This window comes from Bactrocera neohumeralis, chromosome 2 (genome assembly GCF_024586455.1).
Source record: "Bactrocera neohumeralis isolate Rockhampton chromosome 2, APGP_CSIRO_Bneo_wtdbg2-racon-allhic-juicebox.fasta_v2, whole genome shotgun sequence".
In the NCBI taxonomy this organism is placed as follows: Eukaryota; Metazoa; Arthropoda; class Insecta; order Diptera; family Tephritidae; genus Bactrocera; species Bactrocera neohumeralis.
Genome location: NC_065919.1, coordinates 18364957 through 18379130, shown reverse-complemented (window position 1 = coordinate 18379130; position 14174 = coordinate 18364957). Strand labels below are relative to the sequence as shown.

Genomic DNA, 14174 nt, shown 5'->3' with positions numbered 1-14174 from the left:
ACTATATCCAAGCGTGTTTCCATATAAGTGATTGCCTAAACAGTAACTTCGAAATGAAGAATTTATTGCTTTTTGATAGTCAATCTTGGAACACCATAATATGCAATGTTAGGTTATGTTTCGAGTTTCATGGCAGCAGCAATGAGCACGGGACAGTGATGCCGGAACTTCTCAAACGGTCATCACGATCTGTGAAGCTTACTGTGGCATCAGCACAAAATAACTAAGTTAATCTCCGTTGCAGTAAATATTTTTTAAACATTATCTTCCACATACTTAGTACATGCAAAAAAGTGTCATGCACAGCACGTCAGTGGATGCCAGAATATCTAATCATTGCCAGACATTTTCGCATAAGAATTTTTATTTTTTGTTAGATAATGCATAGATGTTTTGTGCTAATATTAAATACTTTTTCACTATTTGCGCATAATAAAAAAAATTTATGGTGAGTGCAAAATTTTTAGGTGTCTTAAAAAGCTTTATCATACGAAATTCATACCATGGTAAAGAAATTATACTACTGTGAGCAAAAAATAGTAAGACTTTTTAATATAAATTTCGCGCGAAAACCCACTCTTCGAAACATTTTTTTCTAGGTTACCTGTCAGTGATATCTCTGCGAAGTGTCACACCAAAGTAATCGGGTTACTCACAACGTGTCATAAAGCATCGTAAAATCATAAAATCATAAATTTTTATACTAGTTTAAAATTTTTTTTGTCGGATTGCATAATAAAATAAGTTTACGCAAATACAACTCTAAACGCTATGTGTATGGATCGTTATAACTTATAACTTTATGAGACTATGTGAACCCCTAAATCATTCATGTTTAGTATACGCTTGTCTCTATGAAGTACTCAAAGTGCAATCGGCGATTTCTACGATGTGTGAAATTATTCAATAAAGAAGTTCCATTAAATTTTGTTCGCAGAATCAAATTTTTGGTGCCGAAACGTTCAGAATATAGAAAAAGGCCTTCGGTGATAATTGTTTGTCGTGGCAAGTGTTTTTGATTGGTTAAAATTATTCAAAGAGGGTAGAGTCCAGGACGGCCATCAACATCAACTGATGATCAACACGCCAATAAAATAAAGGAATTGGTGCTTGAGAATCGACGATTAACAGTCAGAGATCTTACTAGCATCGTTGGAATATCGGAAGAATCAGTAAAAACCATTTTGAAAGATCAGTTAGGCCTAAGAAAAGTGAAGTTTATTCTAAAATCACTATTTTTTTTTTTTTTTTTGAAAAAAGCGTCACGTTAACGGTAAAAACTATTTTGAAAGATCAGTTAGGTCTAAAACTGACATTTCTGTTAATCGTCACAGTTGATGAAGTTAGAACACCATGCCGACCATATTTTGTATGAAATTTTCGAACTGTAGCTGCCAAGTTTTCATTATTCTTGAAATATTCTTCAATAATGAAGACACGTTGTTGTATCGTGTAACGCTCCATTTCTACCAAGCTTAAATTGTCCGCTGTAGATTTGTTTCTCTTTTTTAGGGTTATCAGCACTTTACTACATACGTAAATGGCGGCAAATCTTGCGTTATTTTTGGGACACCCTTCACCTTGAATATAATAGGTTGTCAAAAAAGTCTTGCGGTATTTTCGCTAGTTGGCGCTGAAAGCGCGTAGTTCTAGTTTTATTCGTCGCATCGGGTCATGCTATACCTTTTTGTAAAGCTCATTTCACGCGCTAACACGTGTTTGATTGATTGTCGTTTCTTTTAAGTCGTTCGTGAGTTATAGCGTCGCAAACATGGAGCAAAATAAAGAGGAAATACGGCATATTTTACAGTACTACTACGATAAAGGCAAAAATGCATCTCAAGCCGCCAATAAAATGTGTGCAGTTTATGGACCCGATACAGTTTCCATTTCCACCACACAACGATGGTTTCAACGTTTTCGTTCTGGTGTAGAGGTGGTCGAAGATGCGCCACGCTCCGGAAGGCCTGTCGTCGAAAATTGCGATAAAATCGCTAAATTGGTCGAAAAAGCTGGGCATGAGTCATCAAAAATTCATTTCAATTTCAATAAAAAAAAAAAAAATTCAATAAAAATACCGCAAGACTTTTTTGACAACCCATTATTTTCTACACACATATTTGTTGGATCGGCTTTAGTATACCATCCCAGGATTTCGGGAATAAAATGGGTATGGTCGGATAGAGTAGATTCTCCAGATCACGAATATATAAAAAAAAAAATTACCCTAGTCGGTCCAACACCGGGGTGTATCAAATTTTTTTAGCGTTGAACTCCTTTTTGCGTGGGCGGCCTTCGGCCGCGCTTCAAAAAAAATAACCCTGGTCGGTCCGACACCGGGTATATACATTTTTTTTCTCCCGTAGAACTCATTTTTACATTGGCAGCCACTTAAATTTTTTTATATTTTTTTTAATGTTTATCAACGATTATGTTTCCTGTATTTAGGGTATAATATTTCTTTATATTTTTTTTTTATTTTAGTTTGTAAAATATTTTACCATAGTAACACTGATTATATGACAGTTTGTAATTCATTTGTTATTCTTAAATAATCAAATTCAACAATAATTTAAATGTTTATTAAAAGCTATTTTTGCACTATATTATATAAAATAAATGTGTGCAAATGAATAAGTGATGTGTTAGCGTACATAAAAGTGAAAAATATAAGTGCAAAATTAATTTTATATATCGAAAATATGTAATTAAAATATTGCAAATTTTCAACTTAAAACGCGAATAACTCGAAAACTATAAGCTTCCTGCGGCTATAACCATATACATATATTCGCGATCTGGAGAATCTCTTCTATCCGACCATACCCATTTTATTTCCGAAATCCTGGTATGGTATACTAAATTCTTCCCTATTTGTTTTTGATTATGCGCGCATTACAAAAAAAATTCACGCGTACATTATTCTACGCAATTATCGACACAGCCTTGTATAACTGATTCAATTTCATAAAAAGAAATTTATTATTCCAAATATTCGTGCGCCGTAAAACACTTAGTAACAATTTAAAATATAATCGCGAATTGAAAAATTGCTATTAAAAGAAATACAAGAACAATTTCACGTTTGAAATTCCATTAGACGGAAAGAAACACTGATAGCCGGCGACATGTAAACAAACGAGCGCGGCTAGTGCCAGCAACAAGCATAACCTATACGTAAGTGAGTAGGTAAGGATAAAACAGCTGTGCGTCTACTTACCACTAAAATAACGAATGAAAACGGTGATAAGCACGTCTGCAGCGCGAAGGTAACTATTGACTGAACTGAAGATTGTACACCGAGTTTCGCAAAAAAACGAAACGATTCACAACACTTGTTGTATTTGGTCAAAATTAGCACACCAATTCTACTAGCAAAATATTCGATTAAACACAAAACAATTGCCAACAAATCTGGCTTCAATTTTTGCCTTCCTTTGCTGTGAATCAAACTGTCAAACACCAAATGTTCTTCGAGCAAAAGTCAAATGTTGTGTAACACGATGACAGAGCACATTGACAACGCCGTGATTTGCGCAAAATTATTTTAAATAACAACAATGGACAAAAGTAGTGTGTTTCACTCAAGGCAATAAGTACAATTAAGTAAATATTTAAGTAAAAATTATAAAACACTTCACATGCATACAAGTCTCCACAACTAATTTGTATTTGGTTAAATTTCACATATTCATTTTTGCTCACCACTTGCTAACTTCACTGCTGTTTATTTGTATATTTATTCTGTGTTATACTTTTATTGCAACAAATTTAAAACCATATACGGCACGAACAAAGAATATTCTTTGCAAATTACATATGTACATACATATGTATGTAGATAAGCACGTCACACCGCCGCTCCCTAAATGAATTTCGCGAAGCACCTAAAAACCGACGCACAATGTTGAAAACTGGAATAGTTATTACATGAATTGTTCTCCGAATATGGCATTAACTATTTTGTGAAGGATAGCGTATATAGAGCGTACAAACCATAACGCTCACCTAAATGAACTTTAAGCATTTGAAAATGAAATTTCTTTTTTGATTTGTTAAATTTCATGCGAGAAAACAGCTGTCATGAACAATGTACAAAATAAAGAAATTTGTTGAATGTCAAAGTAAGGTTTGGGTATTGACTGTACAGACAAACACCACAAAAATTCAGCGCTTAACAACCGTCAGCTACACCTGAACTAAGTTCCCGTTGACCGACCGCGCAGGCAGCCTGAATAGAACTAAAATTATGAGAAACATTTGAGCATGATTTTGGCCGACCACTGCCATTTTCTTCAATGTGGTTTACGAGTACTTCTATGCTCGCATAGAACGTGAAATGACGTACTAAGTCATACGAGAGCATGTGTATGCATGTATGTATCTTCCGCAACGTGCACTTGCAATATTTATACCATTATATTATAGCCATTCTATACATAGTATGTGGCTAGTACGAGCCTGAACTAATGAGCTAAAGAGCGAAAGCTCTGAAATATTTTTTGGAGCATAGCGCACGCTCACTCTAAACTTTGAGCATTTGATAGTCGGTGTCAGAGAAGCAACATGTGGAGCATTTCATGCGAAATGGGGCTTTGGTTTGAAAAATATCCAATACCATATTACAAAATATTGAGTATAATGTTATTTATAGTTTACGTCTTCGATTCCCTATAGCTCTGCTCGCTAACTTTAAGTGCTGCTCTCTTGTAAAAAAAAAATCAACCCTTAACAAAGTTATCGAGTTGAATTCGTATACCTGCGCATAGCTGTCTTCGATTCGCCAAGTATTAGCGAGTAGTTAATCGAACAAACAAACATCTCGTCAGTGCTTATGTTGCAACCCTGCACTAACATGGCCATTGACGCATGCGTAATTGTGTTGTAGTACCACTTTCTTTGACAGGGGAATTCATCTTTATGCGACAGAAAACATTTTCGTTAACGGTTTTTCGCGAGTTTTCTATGAACAACTATATTTATTTCAAGTTTTGAAAATAAATAAAGAAACAGTTGTCATTTATAAAAACAATTTTTTTGTTTGTAATCTTAGCATATTGTTTATGAAAACAAAAAAAAAATTACTAAAATGTTTGTTAACTACTTGGCGAATAGAAGTCAGCTGAGACTTATGTGGATTATAGGGTTCTGTACAGAGATCTAATCTCATGGCAACACTTAATACAATTTTTACTTATTTTGGCAGCACTGAAAGGATATAGCTAGTCAGCAAGAAGAAGAAGTAGAACGTAGTTACAAAAAGTGCTTAAGGGCCGTCTGTCAGTTAAGTTCTGGTTAAAAAAGGGTTATTTCCCGAAAGGAGTCCTGCTTAAGTTAATAAGAATTTAACTGAAAGACAATGAGAAAACGGCTTTTAAACATTTTTTGTAACTACGTTCTATTTCTTCTTCTTTACTTTCGGTAAAGAACCTATTTTTAACCAAAACTTAACTGATAGACGGCTGTTTTGGTTAAGTTAATCAGACAATGAGAAAACGGCCCTAAGAATAACACATTGAACTATCAAGTTGGCTAAATAAAAACAAAATGAAAGGCGCACAAAATTTACCCATTTCTATCTAGACCTAAATTTCATTTAGATTCAGATCCTTAATGAGAAATTTAACCCTCCACTAACGTATTATTAATATCTAATTAACTACAAAATCTTATACATAAAGATTTGAAAGATCGTAACAGTTTTACCAAGAAAAACATATGGATCCTGAAATAGAAAATATGAATCATAATAATCTTCAACATATTTATATAAAAATAATATCGTAAAGTTTGGGCAAAGGGATCTTCCTTATATCACGTAATCATCAAGGAAGAGATCCGTGTAAAGTTGAAATTTTGTGATAAACAAATCAAGTTAGTTCAAAATAAACTCAGAGAATACTCCGACTTGATAAATGAGCTTCTATCAAACAGGAAAAGACAACCCTTCAAAGGACTTATCGCTTCCCGATTTTCTACGCGATTTGTTTAAAAAATACCCCTAACATTATTGTCAACATTACCAACGTCAAAGAAAAAGACGATTAACTAGAGCATAACTACGAAAAGGCCGGAATCAATGCAAAAGCTCCTAGATATAAAAGCTCAAGAGTACGGAGAGAAAATTTACATTTTGCCGGTGGAAAAAAACTTAATTAATTTGTTGTATTTTACTTTCTTTGATCAAGAATTGGCAACTACCATTACTAGGCATTTTTGAACAACAAGCCAATGACCTTAACGATGAATGACGAAAGAAATTGGTTAAATGTGTCATTTAGTGTAAGTATGTATTTAAAGAGCATTACTTTTAAAAATTTATGGCATATATGTAAATATATATGTATATATACAGCCAGGTAAGGTTAAATTCGGGTGGAATCGAATACTTGTCGCTAATTGTAAAAACTGAAAGATCGGCATTAATTTGGTATAAATACCGTGTTGAGTCGGCAATTAGAGTGAGCTGAGATTTGCATCGTAAAGTTATCTGAGCTATGCTAAAAAAGATGTTTTAAACGTGCTTACAGCCCGCTAAAATAGGTTGAATCATTTGTGTGGGTGTTGAGAAGCCTCCAATGATACAGTAAATCAATTTGAGGGTAGAATCACAACTGCTGTTTTTTTTTTCTAAGGTAATGTTTTTGACACAACCACCAAGGATGATGTAAAGGCACTTAGAGATGGGTATCGTATTTTTTCCGACATATGTAAATCCAAACAGCAAAACAGGGGTACGTTAAGGCCAGTGAGCCCGGACCATCATACTAAAACTGATTTTCTAGGAAAAATATCTATAAACCGTAATGAAATAGTTTTTTATAAATTGTCTCAATATTGGCAAGGATCTTTATAAAGATGAACTAAGTCACGTCGATTAGAATAGATTATCTTGCAAAATAAAGCAATACCTATGGGTCCAAAACTTCTAATCATATGTAGCTCGCACTTCACAACTATCATTTGATCCAGCCTAAGCGTACGGGTGTTTGGTGATTAAAAGTTTAAAAAATTACTTTCTAAATTTTATTGCACTTCAGCAGTTATACTCGTATTGCCGAGTAATTCACATTTTTTCCCCACATGAACAAGTTATAGTCATCAGTTGATTTTTGTACTTGAAAGTTTCAAGTTCAAATACGTTCCACAAATATAATATACTATATGTATTAACAATTACATTTCCATCATTAAAAATTATGAAATACTGTTATTTTCCACGTTACCTGAGAAAAATATAACAGTATTGACCTTTTCCCGCTTTACCGGCATACTGACCTTCCCCCTTCATGACCCGCCACATGACCTTGAACTTGGCGCATTAACTTATTCACGCTGAGAGCTAAATACGCTCTAAGTAAGTCTCACAAAAACTTAAATATGGAAGTGTTGAGGTGTATTTATGGTTGTGCGCATGTTGTAATGTTAGATACCGGTGAAACCTGTTGCTTCGCCTTTATTGGAAAAAGTGCAGTCTGGGAATCACAGTCAGCTGTGTAGGCCATTTGACGCCATGAAAAAAACAGACACATTCATGTACAATGTACATATGTAAGTATACACATGTACTTTTGGGAACAGAGAGAGAAAATTACAGGAAAGTGAAAATTTTGAAAAATCGTTAACTTTATTATATATATGTATACTATACATACATATGTTCATAAACGTTTTTTCACATTAATGCGCTGCAAGATTATGGTTGGATTTATTAAGACCAAGGAAGTTGAACATGAAAGCGTTTTGTTATTTTGGAATTTTAACTGGAAAAATATAAATATGGACAGGGCTTCAATTAATGCTAATCGTGCATGTTCGGATTGAGGCACCAATGAGGACGGAACCCTGCGTCTCCAAAGAGGAGCGGTTACCAGACGACATCTGACCGTTATAAAATGTTTTCCTAGGTAAATATTACGAAGTTAAATTTGTCTCACTTAGAACACAGTTTTCCCATATTACTCCCGTTGAAACCCACAATTCTATACAATATTTTCAAGATACTCCTAAAATTACACCATCTTATTTTAAGTGTATAAAAGCCGCAGAGGTCACAATGGTCTAATTGTTTTTAAAAGGAAAGTCGACCTTAAAGAGGACTAATAATCTGGGCACAGCTTCCTTTTAGTAAGTATTAATTTGATTCGGCTGCCAGACAGCTGAAGATTAAAGTAAGTACCGATAGAGAGTCAATAATGCTCTCTCCAAATACCATCAACTTTTTGGGAATTTTTTTTTGCAAATGTCAAACGTTCGAGCAACTCAAATTTTGACATTCTTGCGCACAAAAATGACAAAATCATCCAAAATTTTGGAAAAGAAAGCGAAATCGCTCTTTATTTTTGTTTATAACTAATTATTATCATTAATTGTGTTTCACGTTTGATAAAATATAATATAATTATAATATAACTTAGGTCAGCTTGGACTCTTTGCTACTTTTTGGGAGTGTGTTTGATAGAACGTCATGAACGAAAGGCGATGAAGGCTTTGTATACAATCACTATGGAGGTTTTGACAGTTGACATCTTGCCGCAACTCAAATTTAAAGGGAAAGAACTATGCCAAAAAGTAGACTACTATGAGTACTTCGAGGAAACTACAAGTTCGTACAGAAATAGCACATAGATTAATCTAGCAAGTTGAGTATGTTTGGTCAAGGGCTCGATTTTTGAATAAATAAATAATAAATATAATAATTTTTGGACCTTCTCATATAACCTATAAAGCTGGAGTTCGGTACGAAAAATAGTTTCATAAATCAGCTATCATTCGTTGAAACCCGAGTTGAGACGTGTAGGACAATCTTTTTATGAAGTTGATATAGGTTATATTGGGTCTAGTAAAAAGAAATTCATTACGTTTCCAACAGTTGGCTTCAGTAAGTTGCATCTTGTTGTCCAAGTGCGAGTTGGTGTTATACTACAAAGTAAGACTTTGTTCATAATTTTAAAATGTTTCATTTATTCTTCAAAATCTATGACGTCCCCGCAAAGTAATCCACTTGAACCCAATAGACTTGTGCCAACGTTTTTTCCATTCCTCGAAACAGTTGTTAAAGTCAAATTCCGAATAGTCTTCAATCGCGTATCAATTTAAGTTTATGGTCTTCAATTGATTCAATACGTTTTCCCCGGAGTGGTCGTTTGAGTTTCCTGATAGGCCAGAAGCCACCTGGAGCTAAATTAGGCGAATATGGTAGTTGCGACGCCAAATTAGTTAAAAATTTGGCGAAAAACTCAAAGAATCATTGCAGTATGCGGCGGTGCATTATCTTGGTGCAAAAAACCAATAGTTGTCGGCCCATAATTCCGGCCTCTTTTTACGAATAACTTCGCGCAAACGACACATGACACACAAATGGTATTTCTTGTTGACAGTTTGGCCGTTTGGTAAAAATTCGGAATGTTCACACCTCGGTAATCGAAGAAACCTTTCCATGACCATGATTTTTGATCTGCTTTCACCTTTGCCACGATATTCGGCCGCTTGATCGTCTGTTTTCTGGTCGTAAGCACAGAAACAAGACTCATCGCCAGTAATTAATACGTTTTATGACATCCTGGTGGTCGCAAAGCATTTTTCATTAGACATTAAAGCCACGCTTTAAATGATCTTTCAAAATGATTTTCAGTGATCCTTTCGATATTCCAACGATGCCAGTAAGATTCTCTGACTGTTAATCGTCGATTCTCAAGCACCCTGGACGTCTCGACTCTTTTGGAATAATTATCACAGAAGGTCAACAATTGGACCGTCTGAAAGCGGCAATCGCTCAGAAATTGTGATCCGTCGGGATCAACCTCCAGCCACACACATTGCTAGTGACTCGCCCGGCAGCTTTGATGTAAGGTTTTTCTACATCTACATTATAGAGCAGACTTGAAACAAAGCGATTAATACCTTTTTCTCTTTATGGCTAATGATTTTGCTGGTGAAAATGTCATCTCAAGCGAAGCTTGTGAAAGTCGACTGTCCAGTTTTTTGCAATAGGAACGAGGGTTTTTATGCGAGTGGCGTTATGAAATTATCTTTCAAATGAAAAAAAGTTATCGCGTAAAACTGTGCATATTTGACCTAAATCGGATGATTCTAACTATGCCAAATAAAACCTTAAATTTAAAGGGTTACATATGTTTACGGGTTACCTCTAGAATTTTGTCTTAAATTTTCAAGTTAATTCGAGTAATAGTTTTGGAAAAACAGCTTTGAGAACTTGTTCGCTCGAGGCTAGGCTAAGTGCGCCGCGTTTTTTTCGAAACTGTGTTTTTGAAGTCGGTTGGCAAGATTTCTCGAGAACTACTAAACCGATCTTCATGAAATTTTACGCAGGTCTTTGAGACAAAACTCTTACAGAACAGGACAAAGGATTTTTTTTCGATTACAACTATTTGAAAAAAAATTGCGAAAATTTCACTGAATTTTTTATTCTTTGTAAAAATGTCTTCCAAAAATCCAATTTTCAGTTTTCTTCTTCGTACAAGTTCTAAGTTAAGGTTTTAACTAAAACACGCATTTTTTCACTTTATATGATCCTGTAAGGAGTTATCCTGCCAACGCGGGCGCTTCTTATTTCCGAGGGGTTACCGGAAATGGCGTCGCAATGGCCGAGTTTAAAATATTGGGTAGTCGAAAAAGTATTTTCGTATTTTGTCAATAGATGTGCTTGAAATCGTATATTTTCGGTGCTACCAATCAATTGTGTCACACCATACATATAGTGTTGGCAAGGTGAGCTTTCAAGTTTCATTTAACCAAAAAAATTAAATTCGGGGAATTTGAAAGAAAAAAATACACCTGTTCAAGAATGAGTGAAAATAATGAAGAAATTCGCTATACAAGTATTTTGAAATTCTTGTATAAAAAAGGGAGAATGCCAATGAAATTTTTGAAGTTTATGGAGACGATGCTGCATCATTCGTGTAGCACAACAATGGTTCGCTCGTTTCCGTTCTGAAAATTTACACTGATAGAATAATGCCTCTAGCGGAAAAAAGTGGTCGACCAAAATGTTACAATATTTGTTTCCGAAAATTTCAGAATTTCTTTGTTAATAAATATGTAATAAAATATTTAATTTTTTATATGAGAAAAAAATGGTTGAAAAAAGGCTGCTTTTTGCCCGAGGAAAACCATGTAACCCCTAAGGGGTGGTCTAATAAAAAATCGATTTTTTTTGACATTTGAAAGTTTAACTTTCAAAATTACAAAGGATTTTTTCCGAATCGATTTTTTTTTTTGCATATTTTGTAAGTTTAGACTTACAAAAGTGTAATCAATTATTTGCGGAGATACAGCCATTTGTGACGTGGCGTCGTGTTCACTGAAAAACTTTATTTTTTACTTTTTTTGTGGTTGACATGATATCTCAAATTCTACTGAACCGATTCCAAATTTGGTATATATTTCTTTATACAATGCTCATCTTTTGCCTTGACTTTGATTTGAAGATTTTTAAAAAACGAAAAGGTCGAAAAAATAGGTTAAAAAAAAATTTTTTTTTTGAAAATGGTCAATTCGCATCTGGTAATTTAGTTTTTTGTGTTTTAATCGTAATGAAATCACGTCGGAACGTTGTTTATCAGCCATTTTGGTTTTTCTCTTGCAATTTTTTTTTTATATTATTAAAATGTCAATAAAAAACATTAAAACAAGTGAGACGGTGCTGAGTTCTTGTTGTCACCGTCCATTTTATGCTCCGCATGATAAAGTTTGTTTGCCCACGGCTTCAAATAGCCTCATTTACACTTTTTCAAATACCGATTTAAAAGTTTTATGTCGCATCATTACTTTGACGCCATCTCGATGAAAACAATTGGAGAGCGCCCATCTGCGGTGTCATCAGCGGCCCAAAATATTATATACCAATTTCATTTGTGGCGGTGCTGCCTTCCTGGTGGCCAACCGATGACTTAGTTTTTCGTATGAACGGTTGGTCAGTGATTTTCAAACCACGCCCATTTTTGAATTGTTTAGAGTTTACGAATTGCTCAATTGGAAAATTTTTCGTCAGAAAACACAATGTTCGGAATTTGACCGCTTTCGGCCAAGCGAAGCAATTGCTTCGCTCTCTCAAGTCTTACTTATTGCTACTTCGGTGTGAGATCATTGGCCTTTTGGAACTTGTAAGGCTTGACCTTGAGCTCAGTTTTCAATATGCATCGGATGCTGCGGTCGGATATTTTCAGTTCTTTAGCCATTTGATTGGCACTTCGTCGTGGATTTCGCTCAAGTCGCTTCTTCACTTTGGCGAACCATGTGTCTCACGTGATGTTGCAGTATTTGGACTTTTTTGGCTTATATGACCACCTCCATAGGTTTTATACATTTTGCGATGCTACCAGTTTTGTAACGAATGGTGGTGCGTGTAAACAAAAACTTTATTCACGTTATAAGGTGTTTGAGCTCACAAACAATTGCTGGCTGTGATTTTTCAGCTAAATATAAAGCAATCACACTATTAGTTTATATAGAATTAGGAACAATCGCTGATCAAAAAACGGTATTTTTTTGCGTTTTCATGCTTAAAAATTGGCAAAACGTTTTTAACATCTTAGTTTAAAAATGCCCAAAATTCATTCTAGACCAGAATACCCCCTTAATACATAAATAATAGATTTATTTTGACATGACCTTAAACAATAAAATTACAAAACTTTACACCGAATAGCTCGTAAGTTATTATGAGATTCTGTTTTAAGTCAGAAATATTCTCCGCGGTTTAAGAAGCGAATGGCTCCTTTTGACAATTTTCGATTTACCGACTCGTGCCGGTCATTATCGCAAACATTGTGCAATGTACAAATTATCGAATTATAACTGTATTTAATAATATGAACGACAAGTATTGACTTAATTAACTAAAGAAAGTAACGAACTTTTAAAAAGATGCATCTCTGCTCATACTTACATGCCTGTCTCCATACATACAATTGCATATGAGTTTCGCAGTAACGCAAAAATATTTCAACAACGTTTTTTGTTTTTATCCACTTTCTTAACTTTTGTTCTTATACGCGCTCGCTGCTGTCAAATCCGCGACTAAACAGTAAGCTGGCGATGCATACAAAAATATACATATGTATATGTAATAAAATATATGTGTGAGCGATTTTCTGTATATATACATACATACATATGTCTTACATATACATATGTACATACGTATGTCTATAGGTAAGTGTCGACATTGTTGTTGCTGACATCGCGTGAAAATGTTGGCCTGTTTAATGTAATCATGGTCACATAATAAAACGTGGTGCGTACAAAACGAATGGCTACAATCTGGATTTCGTTGATTGTCATCATCATCACTTTCGATAGCCAGCCAAAACACGCTATATTATTACATGATTTGGTTGCCTAGTATTGGTGTTGTTGTTGTTGTTTTTGTTATTTCACCTTTTACTTTTCCCGCATTACCATTTGCAGAGTGTCTTGCGGTCAGAACGTTCGACGATAACGATCATTATTAGATGAGCCTGATAACGTTGTTGGCGCACAGCGCACGAACGCACACACACACACGGTTCAGTATATTTATTGCTAGTTGTGCGTGTGTTGGTATGCATGCATAATTAAAGGTTTTATCCGCTTTTTTATTCAGCACTTTTTTCATGTTTTTTTTTTTTGTTTTTTTTTTTTTATTTATTGTAACGTCGCGCAAGCAGTGAAATTTCCTCGCTCTACGCACCGCACAGCTGTGTGAAATGGACACCGAGTTTGGGTTTCGGATTCGGCGTGGTTTTCGTGATTTTCATTGCATGCTGCTCCCCTTGCTGTTGCTACTGCTGCTGCTGCTACGGCGTCGGCGGCGTTTAATTTCGGTTTAGCTTTGGCTTTGGCTTGGATTTTGGCTTCGCCTTCGCCTTTAACATGCGACACAGCTGCTCGATCGGTTTCAGATGACCACGAACGGTGAACGCGTCAAGAACTTATGCTCTCACCTATAATCATTAAGTGAGCGCCACTAGTAAAGGCAGCACAGAAGCACAAAGCAAGTACCAAACGGTCGGACGCGCGCAGAGTATAAGACACACTATAAAGTCGGCGTGGCGGCAGCTATTGTTTTAAAAAAGGAAATAAGTAAACATAAAAGTGAAAAAATTGAAAGTAAAAAATTTCAAAGTATTTTTTAAAAAACTAAACAAAAAGGAAAAAGTTTTAAAAAATAT

General features: G+C 35.0%; 1 protein-coding gene across 2 annotated transcripts in view; it reads right to left on the bottom strand.

Annotated features, from left to right (window-relative positions):
* LOC126751022 (ATP-binding cassette sub-family C member 4) overlaps window positions 1–13059 on the bottom strand; it is a 53013-nt gene extending 39954 nt beyond the window's left edge. Inside the window, exon 1 of one of the 2 annotated variants that reach the window (XM_050460918.1) lies at window positions 12911–13059. The gene's annotated coding sequence lies outside the window, so the exon portion shown is untranslated. Of the gene's footprint in view, window positions 1–3220; window positions 3897–12910 lie in introns of those variants that run through there. The other variant, XM_050460917.1, reaches the window with a different exon arrangement.
* Window positions 13060–14174: the final 1115 nt, after the last annotated feature.